This window comes from Capricornis sumatraensis, chromosome 17 (assembly GCF_032405125.1).
Source record: "Capricornis sumatraensis isolate serow.1 chromosome 17, serow.2, whole genome shotgun sequence".
Taxonomy (NCBI): domain Eukaryota; kingdom Metazoa; phylum Chordata; class Mammalia; order Artiodactyla; family Bovidae; genus Capricornis; species Capricornis sumatraensis.
This window is the reverse complement of record NC_091085.1, coordinates 65,420,715-65,432,339: the sequence shown is the minus strand read 5'-3', so window position 1 is coordinate 65,432,339 and position 11,625 is coordinate 65,420,715.

Below are 11,625 nucleotides of genomic sequence, written 5' to 3'. Positions count from 1 at the left end.
TGCAGACCTCCTCCGCCTGAGGACACATGGAACCACATCATTAACCCACCGGGGCAACACCATGAATGGTGCTCCCTGGCTGTGTCTCACATGTCTCCGCCAGTCCTCTTCCTGTGAGTCCTTGGTACCCTCCAGGTTTTTCACTTCAAGACAAGGCTACATTTCTTTGCAAACTTGTGTGTGAGTTTTCCACTAAAACAAATTCCTAGAAGTAGAATTGCTGAGTCAGAGTTTACAAAAGATCACAGCTTTCATAGATCCTGCAAAAAGGTTATGCCAATTTACACTTTTGCCGAGAATGGAGGAGATAGCCTGCTTCTGGAGATTGCACGCTTTGCCACAGCCTCACCTACACTGAGGATGGTCACTTGGGATAAATGTGTTAAATCTATGTTGCTGGAGGTCTCAGGGTCATCAAGATCAGGGCTTCCCAGATTTTTGGATTTCACATGTGGGTACACGCTCCAGAAAGAATGGTAGAGATCCACGCAAGACTGCTAGCTCCTTGTTTGGCTAAGCAAAGAAGACGACGACAACAACAACAAAATCAAGACCAAAACAAACCTATCTATAAAACATAGTACCACCTCCTATGGTGTCATAAATAAAAGGACATTTTTCCCCATTGAAAAATTGGAAAGGCAAATGTGGAGAATAAAATCAATCTAATTGTAATCCGGTTGGACTTGTTTTTTTTTCTGATTTCACTGTGAATTGGGGAAAAGAATGCAGCCTGGGTCTTGCAGATGAGTTTGGATGGGAGCCTGGTTAATGCCAGCAGGCCTGCGTAGGTGACCCTGTGAGGGCTTTAAATGAGAACAACAAAAGATAGTTGGGAAAAAAATAAAACGAAATTGAAAGGGGGGAAGAAATGAAAGTGTTACAATTAGTTAATTGGGCTCAGTTCTTGTGGTTGTAGCTTTATCTCCCCCACTGCGCATGGAGTTCTTCTCCACATCAAAGACCACTGATCGCCTGGAGAATTGGAACCACTGTTTATGGAGTGCTTTGAAGATGTAAAGTACTGTTTAAATGCTAAGTATTATTATTATTATTACTTTAGATTTTAAATACCTCTTTTTTTTTGGTGCTGATGGGAATTTTTCATATGTTTGCCATTTTTATTTTATGCTGAAAGAGAACTTGTCTGTTAAATCACACCTCTATTCAGGCTGGGGTGGGGCAAGCACTCTGACGTACCTTTGGAATATGGAACCGAATTCACCATTCTGTCCTTGTAAATTGTGTTCCCTGGGAAGATGAACGCTGTCAATCCGATGCTGTCAGTTTATGTAAGAACATGTCTCGAGATCTAATTGAAATACAGTCTCTTTCCAGGCAGGGTTGATAGAGTTATCACATTACAGATTTTATTTGACTCTGCATCTCAATTCATTCCTTTGTATAGTTTCCAGATTTCTTCATAAAACAGAATTAGACACAGTCTTGACATTAGAATTTCACGAAGAAGCAATCAAATCCAAATTACTTCGAAGAAGGAAAAGACTATAAAAGTGACTAAACAAAATGAAAGGGAAAAAACCTTCTGGAGGGCCCTAGCTCATGAATTAATTTTCTGATTTGGTCCTTGGGACAAGTCCAACTTAATTTAGGAGGTTGCCTGACTTAAAAACATGAAGAAAGACTTTTGCATCTGTGGCTACTAAGGGCTTAAAGATAAATATTGTAAAGCTTGAAAGTTTTGTTTACTTTTCACCCTCACAATTTTTTAAATTTTAAAAAAAATTTTTAATTTTTTTGGCATAGAACTCAAGACAGTATCCCTCTCATGTGTTCACCGTGTGCTAATAGATTTTTTTTTGAGCATTAATGGGGAATTTTTTAAATTAAAAAGTCATCAGAGCTTAAATGAATCATCCGGCATAAAACTTGGATCCAGAATGAAACACAGTCATTGGGTCTTTGCAATTTCCTATGGTAACCAAAGACCAAACTGTGTTTTAAAAACTCTTCTAGTAATGAGATTCACAAGAGGTCTCAAGTTACTAAGTGGCTTTGAGCCTCTTTTGAAACCGAAGTAAAGGAAAATCTCATTAATTTGAACTGTGCTAATAATGGAATTTGTTATAAGTCAGCCTGGCCTAAGCTGCAGTTTACCTTTGCTCTACCTGTGAAGAAAAGTTTACCAGTGTAACCGTGTAAAGAAGGTTGTGTAAAGAGTGTCTCATGTCTTTAAAGGAATAAACCGTTTTAAGGCTTTTATCAACTCGTCTTACCCAAAGAAATTCCTGCCAAATCCAGATGAGTTTTAAATGTTGATTAGAGCAGCTGGGAAGTAATACTACTTGGGAACTCTTTCTTTGTCAAATGCTCCTCTGTACTGAAAAGAAAGAAAAGTTCATTTTGTTTAAGGATTCTAAACAGGCCCTTTAATGCAGACGGATCTCTTAACCTGCCCTTCATACATACTGTCATGAATGAATGAGGTTTTATTGAAGCAGTAGCAAAGATCTGTAATTACAACCACCAACAAAGGAAGGAATTCAATAAAATGCTTTTTTCCATGACACTTATATGTGTCAGGCCATGTGCAGCACTTTTTAATTTCTTCATATGGTGCCTGGTAACTAAATAGGTTCTTACTAGATGGTCACATTTACTATTAAGTAATCGGTATCTTCTTCCAGTTACAGGAGGACATTAACACTTGTTGACCTCATGGCTATCAATGGATGGATAAAGGATGGTTAAAGGAAAAGGAGGAAAATATATGTAAAGAAATAGATAATAGACGATAGATAAGGGTGGATGAGGGCTTCTCGGGTGGCACTAGTGGTAAAGAACCCGCCTGCCAGTGGAGGTAGATGTGAGAGACACTGGTTGGATTCCTGGGTTGGGAAGATCCCCTGGAGGAGGGTATAGCAACCCACTCCAGTATTCTTGCCTGCAGAATCCCTTAGGCAGAGGAGCCTGGCAGCCTGCAGTCCATGGGGTAGCAAAGAGCTGGACACGACTGAGTGACTTAGCCTGCACACATGCAGGGATGGATGGAGAGATAAACACATGGATGGATAGATGGATGGATAGATGTACACAAAGCAAAGAAACAAGAAGTGGCACTTTGGGCATGCTAGCCCGATGTCCCCACTCCAGTACTCTTGCCTGGAAAATCCCAAGGATGGAGGAGCCTGGTAGGCTGCAGTCCATGGGGTTGCTAAGAGTCGGACACGACTGAGTGATTTCACTTTCGCTTTTCACTTTCATGCACTGGAGAAGGAAATGGCAACCCACTCCAGTATTCTTGCCTGGAGAATCCCAGAGACAGAGGAGCCTAGTGGGCTGCTGTCTATGGGGTCGCACAGAGTCAGACACAACTGAAGCGACTTAGCAGCAGCAGCAGCAGCCCGATGTCAGTGAATGGCTCTCTCCATCCAATCAAGAACTGTGGCAAGGCACAGTTGAAAGGTGGCCATGTACCAAGAGTGACATAGCCCTTCTGGCGATTACAGTAAGCTGGCTCAGGAGTCTGTATCTGGTGCTCCTCCAATGAGGTTCCAAGGTCTTATTAAACTTCATTCAGTCATTTCCCTATCAGACAGATAAGGAGGTCATTATAAGTGCTTTCACTATTAAATATAAATGCTGTGATGAATATCCTTACAAATAGGCTCACTTCTAAAGGAAGTGAATAGATAGGTAGATAAATATTATATGATGGGTAGACAGATAGATAGATAGGAGGGAATAAAGAAGGAAGGAAATAAACAATCAAAGAAACAATTGAATAAATGAATTATGGTATGTCCATACAAGAGAATACTACTCAGCAATAAGAAAGAAGTATTGATACACAGCAATGTGGATGAATCTAAAATTATTTATGCTGAGTGAGCATTTCATAGCTTCAGTTTTCTTATCTGTGAAATGGGAATAGTAAGTAGTGTTGTCCACAGAGTCTGTGAAACAAAGGCATGAGAGGCTCAGCACACTGCATGGCACGCAGCAGGCACCGAGTGAAAGCTAATTTCATTTTAGTTTTTATATAGTAGTGAGGAGGTGAAGAGCTTGGACTCTGGATTCAGGCTGATCCAAATTCAAACCCCAGATAATTGCCCCTGGGCAAGTGACTTAATTTCTCCAAGCTCCAGTTTTCTCCTCTGTAAACAAGAAGTGATGCAAACGCACTGGTCAGCAGTCTGGCAGGAAACAGAGGGCACTCTGAAATGGAGTAATCTGAGGTGAGTTTAATATTAATAGATTATTTGCATAGTTGCGGGCAGGATTTGGGGAGACCAAGGCAGAGTACAATACCTGGGGATAGCAGAGGGAGGCGCTATTCCTGTCTTGGGTCTATAGGAGCAAGGAGAAGGGTTAATTCCAGAACCTGGAAAGGGGAGCTGTATGGAGAGAATCACCCAAAGGAGCCAACCTATAGCCACACAGCAAGAAGTCTGGAGGAGTGGGAGTGGAATTACTGGCCCCAGTTCATTGCCTTTCTTCCTCTTCTTCTTGTGCAAATCCAATCAGAGGCCAGAGTGCATGGGAGCCGACTGGTGCCATCCACCCCGGTCAGCCTCCTGGGCTCAGGGCAAAGGTAAAGGGGGGCCAGCAGACCTAGAGGGGCAAAGAGATGAAATACAATATGCAAAGGTCCCACCTCATAGGATCAGTAGGATGAACCAAGTTCATGTCCCTAAGGCATTTGCACATAATGAGGCTTTGCAGTCCATGCTTGCCCCAGAGCCCACCCCAGCCTGGGTTCTTGAGGTTGGTGCCAGGCCAGCCTTGACCCAACCTACAGTGCTGGGAATGCAACTGAGCTGATCTACTGCTACATTCTGTGTTTACTTAGAGGAAACTTGGCAGCTGAGAGCAAGAAGAGGTTGACTGTGGTTTTCTGCAACAGCTGGGGGGTGGAGGGGAGGTGGAGAGAGGGGAGCTGGAATCTATTAGGACGCCTGAAAGCCAAGAGACCCCAGAGCCCAGGAATCTGAGAAGAGTCCAGGTCGAGGGCCGAGTTGGCCTGCATTCTCTTTGCCAAGGGGGCTGTGGATTTCGGGGACTGAGCAGCAAGCCCTGGGACCTCATCCCCACGGGGCCGGGCCATGGAACAGCCCCTGGTTCTGGCCACGTGGAATGTGCCACTCTTGGAACTGAGGCTTTTGCTTTTCAAAATTGGCTTGTAAATCTCTGTATAGTTTTCAGGGTTTGGGAATTTTATTTTATCTGGATTAAAGTCATGTTCTGCTTTGGCATCGGAAGGCGTTTATGACTGTTAAAACAAGAAATGAAAAATATAGGCCTGGAATCGGCAAGGCTGCCTCCTGCCAGACTCCTAGGGATTTGTCTTGGGGGCCGGGTTGAAGGTTTTCTGCCGCTTCCCCTGCCTGCTCTGTCCTTCCTTGGTCAAGCTGGAGCTGACTGGATCCAAGCACCAAATACAATGCAGGGAGAGCCCATCAAGAAGAACACCTCTCTTTTTCCTTGGGTGAACTTTACCATCTGGTTCCGCCTCCCCTCACAGCACACCCTCTTCTCGGTCATTGTTGAAAGGGCTTTCTCACTGTCACTGCCACTTGGCTTCGCTTGGTCTAGGGGGCAGATGGCTTAAGACTTTTGCTTCATCATTTTGGGATAACTTTGAACTCCCCAAATCGCAATTTGGGGCAAGATTGAAATAACTGCAATTCCAGCTTCTTTGGCCTACTTTGCCATCTTCTCTGTTCCCTCTGCCTTTTAAAACACACACACACACACACACACACACACACACACACACACACTTCTTTCCTAATGGCAAAGGTTATAGATGCTTCACAAAGAACACTTGAAATGCAAAGAAAAGCACACCCACGGGGGGGGGGGGGAGGGGAAGAAAGCAAAAAATCATGAGAGTCACTCAAGCTTTTGGCAAAGATTGTTCTAGTATTTTTCCTCTTCTCCATTTATCTATCATTTATCTATTTTAAAAATATCACAATGTGCAATCTTGTCTCCCGTATTGTCACTTATATGTTGGGAAAATCTTTGTATTCCTACAGATAATGTGTTGTATTTTATGACAGTAACAATAATGATTGCCATTTATTAAGCACTGTGGTTTAGAACTCAGCCTTTGTAGACAGAGAGATTTGGGTTCCAATCTCAGCTCAGTCAATGTCTAGCTGCATCTCTGGGCAAGTTACTTAATCTTGCTGGGTGTAAGTAGGTGTTAACATATAGTAAGTATTCAGTAAATTCCAGCTCATATTCCTATGGCTGTGTTCAGCAGTGATCCATATAAGACATTTGTCTGTGTTTTTCTTTTCATGAGAGTGTTACATGCAGCATTCTCTCTAAATCAGAACTTTGCGTTCCACAGCATTTGTTTCACGGTAAGCAGCTAGCTGATTTTCAACTTCTATCTTCCCTCAAGAACACGCGACAAAATTGGCAGTCTGTACTATGCAAAAATTCACCCAGAAATGGGAGAGAGGGACATTTGCACAAGCTGGGTTGTGTCTACAGAATTAGAAGGCACATTTGGACTAATTTTAGTGCTAAAAATTGGAAACATTGGAATCATGCTTCATAGAGAAGGCAAATTCTCAAAAGTGGTGAAAGGAATCCTCAGGAAGGTTTGAATTGGGTCCCATTCCCTCAAGGTTTGGGCACCAGCCCAAGTTGTACACAGGTCTCGGTTTGTCTGGGAGTTGAAAGGTTCGGGCGGGGAAGAGTTAACCATCCTTCCAGCCTTCAGGTTAGCAGTGACCAGGGAGGTCTCCTTCACGTGCCTCTTCATTGTCTTGGCTTTCCCGGCTATCTGCTGTCCATTGTGTGGCCAGAGATAATTTTGATCCCGTGACCGGGCAGTTGCTGTGTCGGCCCGCTGGTATTTTGTCCTTTGGGATTTCTAAGAGGCACGGGCCTCTGTGATTGGCCTCACGTGGGCAAAAGCTGCACACAACTCACTTTGTATCTGAGGAGCCGGAGTGGGGGCCTTACTCCTTTTTTGTCGCAGCCAATCAGGCTGGGGCTGAGAATTTATGAGATGAGGGGGAACCATTTGGAAGAAAGACGCCCTTGTCTGTGGGCCTGGCCATTGCTCGCTGGTGCACGTGGGGCGGCTGGGAGGGGGTGGGCCGGCAACCCGGGGATGGATGGGGAAAGAAAGAAATCTGAGCAACCAGGGTCAGAAGTCTTTCTGGGAGCAGGAAAGAAAACTGAGCAGGTCGCCTTGCAGGTGGGGAGCCAGAAGCCTCCCCAGGGGTCAGGGAGGAGTGGGAACATTGCATCTTCCTGCAGACCCCATTCCTCCACAAGGGCAGAACCAGAGAGGTGAGGTCGAATCGCTTCTAGAATCAATCCCGGCAGCCAGTAGCCTAGACGTGGTAATATCTCCACCGAGGCAGCGAGGTACAGCTTTTCGTCTTGCTGGCCTTATACCTTTTGGCTTCTGATCTCTGAACCTCAGTTTCTTCATCTCTTAGAGGAGGTGGTTGGTTAATCACAATTCCTTCTCATGGGACTTTGGGAGAAATGTGTGGAATGCATTCAGTATAGCACCTGGTATGAAATCAGTGCTGAATAAGTAGAAGCTACTATTAATGGTGATATATTTGGTTTCAGAAGAGAGTAGTCTGTTTTCATGAAAGCTCAAATTAAAGTTCATTCATTCACTGGTTCTTTCATTCATTGGTTCGGGTGATCAGTAAAGACTGATCAGGGCCCTCTACGTGCTGGTTATTTTACTGGAGGTGATGATAATAGTAGCTAACACTTGCTTGGGGCTGACTCTGAGTTAGGCTCTACTGCCAACCCTTCATATATACTAACTTACGCAGGCTTCACAAGCAGACCATTGGGTGGGAAGAGTTTCTCCTAATATCTGAAAGTAGAGTGTTCCTACAACACTTTGTAAGCCAAGATTGTTTAAAGCAAAGAAGCGATTACTTTAGGATACATCTCGCTCAGCAAAAAGCAGAGACATCACTTTGCTGACAACGGTCTGTATGTATAGTCAAAGCTATGGTTTTTCCAGTAGTCATGTACAGATGTGAGAGCTGGACAATAAAGAAAGCTGAGCGCCGAAGAACTGATGCTTTCAAACTGTGGTGCTGGAGAAGATTCTCGAGAGTCCCTTAAACAGGCGAGGAAATCAAACCAGTCAATCCTAAAGGAAATCGTCCCTGAATACTCATTGGAAGGACTGATGCTGAAGCTGAAGCTCCCATACATTGGCCACTTGATGAGAAGAGCCAACTCATTGGAAAAGACCCTGATGCTGGGAAAGATTGAGGGCAGGAGGAGAAAGGAGCAACAGAATATGAGATGATTGGATGGCATCACTGACTCAACGGACACGAGTTTGAGCACACTCCAGGAAATAGTGAAGGACAGAGAAGCCTGGGATGCTGCAGTCCATGGGTCACAAAGAGTCGGACATGACCGAGCGACTGAACAACAACACATCTTGTTCACGTGGACTTCCCTGGGAGCTCATCAGTAAAGAATCCACCTGCCAATGAAAGAGACTCAAGTTCGATCCCTGGGTCAGGAAGATCCTGCAGAGTAGGAAATGACAACCCACTCCAGTATTCTTGCCTGGGAAATCCCATGGACAGAGGGGCCTTGGATACAACTGAGCGGCTGAGCACACATGCACATCTTGCTCACAAATTCACAGTTCAACACTGAGGTGACGTGATGCTGAGATTGGAGCTGCCACTGCTGCTGCTTGGGGGCACATGTTGCCTCTATGAACAACCAAACAGCAAAACAAACAGTGAACACTATTTTGGCTTTTAGCCTTTTTTCTGTAAAAGTGAAAATCCTCTTTACATGTCTTTCGGTTACTGATGTACTGATGGGTGCTGGTGTGGGTCTATGGTGAAAGTGAAGTGGTGTGAAGCAAACTTTCTGATAAGCAGGGGACACCTGTGTTGAGAAGATGAATTTGGTCAAGATCACAGAGCTAGTAAGACTAGAAGCTGAGATTTGAACTAATGTCTGCCCACCTCTCAAGTATGTGTCTTAAACACTCTGCTAGCTCTAAACTAAGAAAACAACACATGACTCCAGCCCCACCCCCTCAGGGCAGTTCTGTCCCCTAGGACTTTCTGCAATCATAGAAATATTTGCTGTCTGTGCTGTCCATGGCTACTGAGGATCTGACATGCAACTAATGCAACAGAGGAACTGGATGTTAAAGGTTTTGTTTTAATTTGTATTCATTTCAATGTAGATTTATATAGCCACAGTTGGCTGGTGGCCATTGTATTAACCAGGACGGTTCTAGGAATTCAGAGTCTAGGTGAAGCCATTTGTGTTAATCAAGGCAGTGTTATGCTATCCATTCAGTTCAATTCAGTCGCTCAATCGTGTCTGACTCTTTGCAATCCTGTGGACTGTAGCATGCCAGGCTTCCCTGTCCATCACCAACTCCTGGAGCTTGCTCAAACTCATGTCCATCAAGTCGGTGATGCCATCCAACCATTTCATCCTCCGCCATCCCCTTCTTCTCCTGCCTTCAATCTTTCCTAGCATCAGGGTCTTTTCCAATGGGTCAGTTCTTTGCACCAGGTGGCCGAAGTATTGGAGTTTTAGCTTCAGCATCAGTCCTTCCAATGAATATTCAGGACTGATTTCCTTTAGGATGGACTGATTGGATCTCCTTGCAGTCCAAGAGACTCTCAAGAGTTTTCGCCAACACCACAGTTCAAAAGCATCAATTCTTCGGTCCTCAGCTTTCTTTATAGTCCAACTCTCACATCCATACATGACTACTGGAAAAACCAAAGCTTTGACTAGACGGACCCTATGGCTCTGCCCAAGTTCCAAGGGCATAGGGATGTCAGCATTGGTGTGGGGTGGGGGCCTGTGGCCAGGTCAGGGGAGGCTTCCCTGAGAAAAATCTTCTCTGAGCCAAGTCTGGAGGAAGGAGGAGCTGGCAGGAGGCGAGGTCTTCTCAAATATACCCACATAAGCTGGGTTTCACAACACAGATGGTGCTCAGTCAGGACTTTGGTGGGGACTGAAACCTGTAATCAAGACCCAGGGTCTTCTCTGAGCTACAGGATAACCAGAGCTTCCCCCTGAAGGATGAAAGAATATTGGATTCAAGAATCTGTTCACTGTGGTGGTGTTGTTTTTCTTCAGTTTACAGGTATCAGCTTGTGTTTGGCTTCTAACCATCACCTCTCTGAGGATGTGAAAACATCAGGAAAACAAATCTGAAAGATTCACCAGCTCATCAGAATGCTTTGTCAATATCATGTGAAGCTCAACGTCCAGGAATCATGAGCCAGCTGTAGGCAGACAAAAGAGTAGTAATAATAATAAGGATAATGATGATAATAATGAAAAACAGTTACCACTTATTAAGACACTTACTTTGTGCCAGACCCAATCTTAAGTGCTTTCGTGTATTGATCGTCTCACACAATCTTACAATCTATCCTCTACATGGCAGGAGAGTGGCCTTTTTAAGACATAAACTCTAAATCAGATCATGCTAGTCTGTGGCTAAAAACCCTTAAGTGGCTTCCCATTATATTTAGAATGAAATCAAAGTTTCTGGCCCCAGCCTGCCAGGCTTGTCCCCTGTCTACTTCTCCCTGTCTGCTTCCATCTATGCACCGAGCTCCAGACACATAAGAACACTCTCTGGTATAAAGCGCTAAGCTATTGTCTGCCCCAGGACAATATTCACCCTTACCCTCCACTAGAATGAATGTGCCGGCGGAGAACAAGGACTTTGTTTCTTTGCTCACTATTGCATCATTAGCTCCTACGACAGTTAAGAACTCAATAAAAATATGTAATTGAAAACATTTCAATCCTATGTACTAGGCATTATTATTCTCATGTAACAGATGAAGAAATTGAAGGTCGGAGTGATTCATTTGCTAGAAGCCACACGGCTTGTGAGTTTCTGACTCCATAGCTGGAGGAATCTGTCCATTTCCTCATCAGCCAGCCGCGCGGAGGCTATACACCTACCCCTGGAGGATGAGCATCCTTCAAGTTGTGGTTTTCATCCTTTCACTCTGCAAAGAGTCCTGGTTTGCCTCACTTAGTCCTTTATTGCCTGAACCTGTCTATATAATAAGAAACCTAGCCTGCATAACAACCCAGTCTTCTTCTGGCTTTTACTTTATGCTTTTCTCTGATCATAAAAATGAGTATTGGAGACAGACTGGAAAATGTAGGAAAAACACATAAAGAAGCTGGGGGAGAAAACCACTCATGCCTTCACAACCCAGAAGCAAATGGGTTAACGCTTTGGTTTCTTGATTGCCAATCTTTTCTATGGTCCTGATCTCTTTATCTGTATGTAATTCTGTGTCCTGTTTCTATCCCTTGATGCTCTATCTTCAGAGTTCTCAAGGCATTGCAAAGTTTTCATAAGCACTAAAGCTAACGGTTGCATAATACTCCTTAGGTACACTCAATTGACTCAATCATTTTTTATAATTGGGAGGTGGGGGATGAGATTCCCTTTTCTTATCTTGCAGTTAGTAAGCCAAAAATAGGGCTTACATGTAAGGAGGCACATATTACAATTATGATTTAAATATAAAGAGACGCTTGGGCAAATATGTTTCCCTTTTGAGATCAGATAAAGGAAATTTTGGGCTTCCCTGGTGATTCAATGGTTATGACCCCACCTTGAAAATGCAAGGG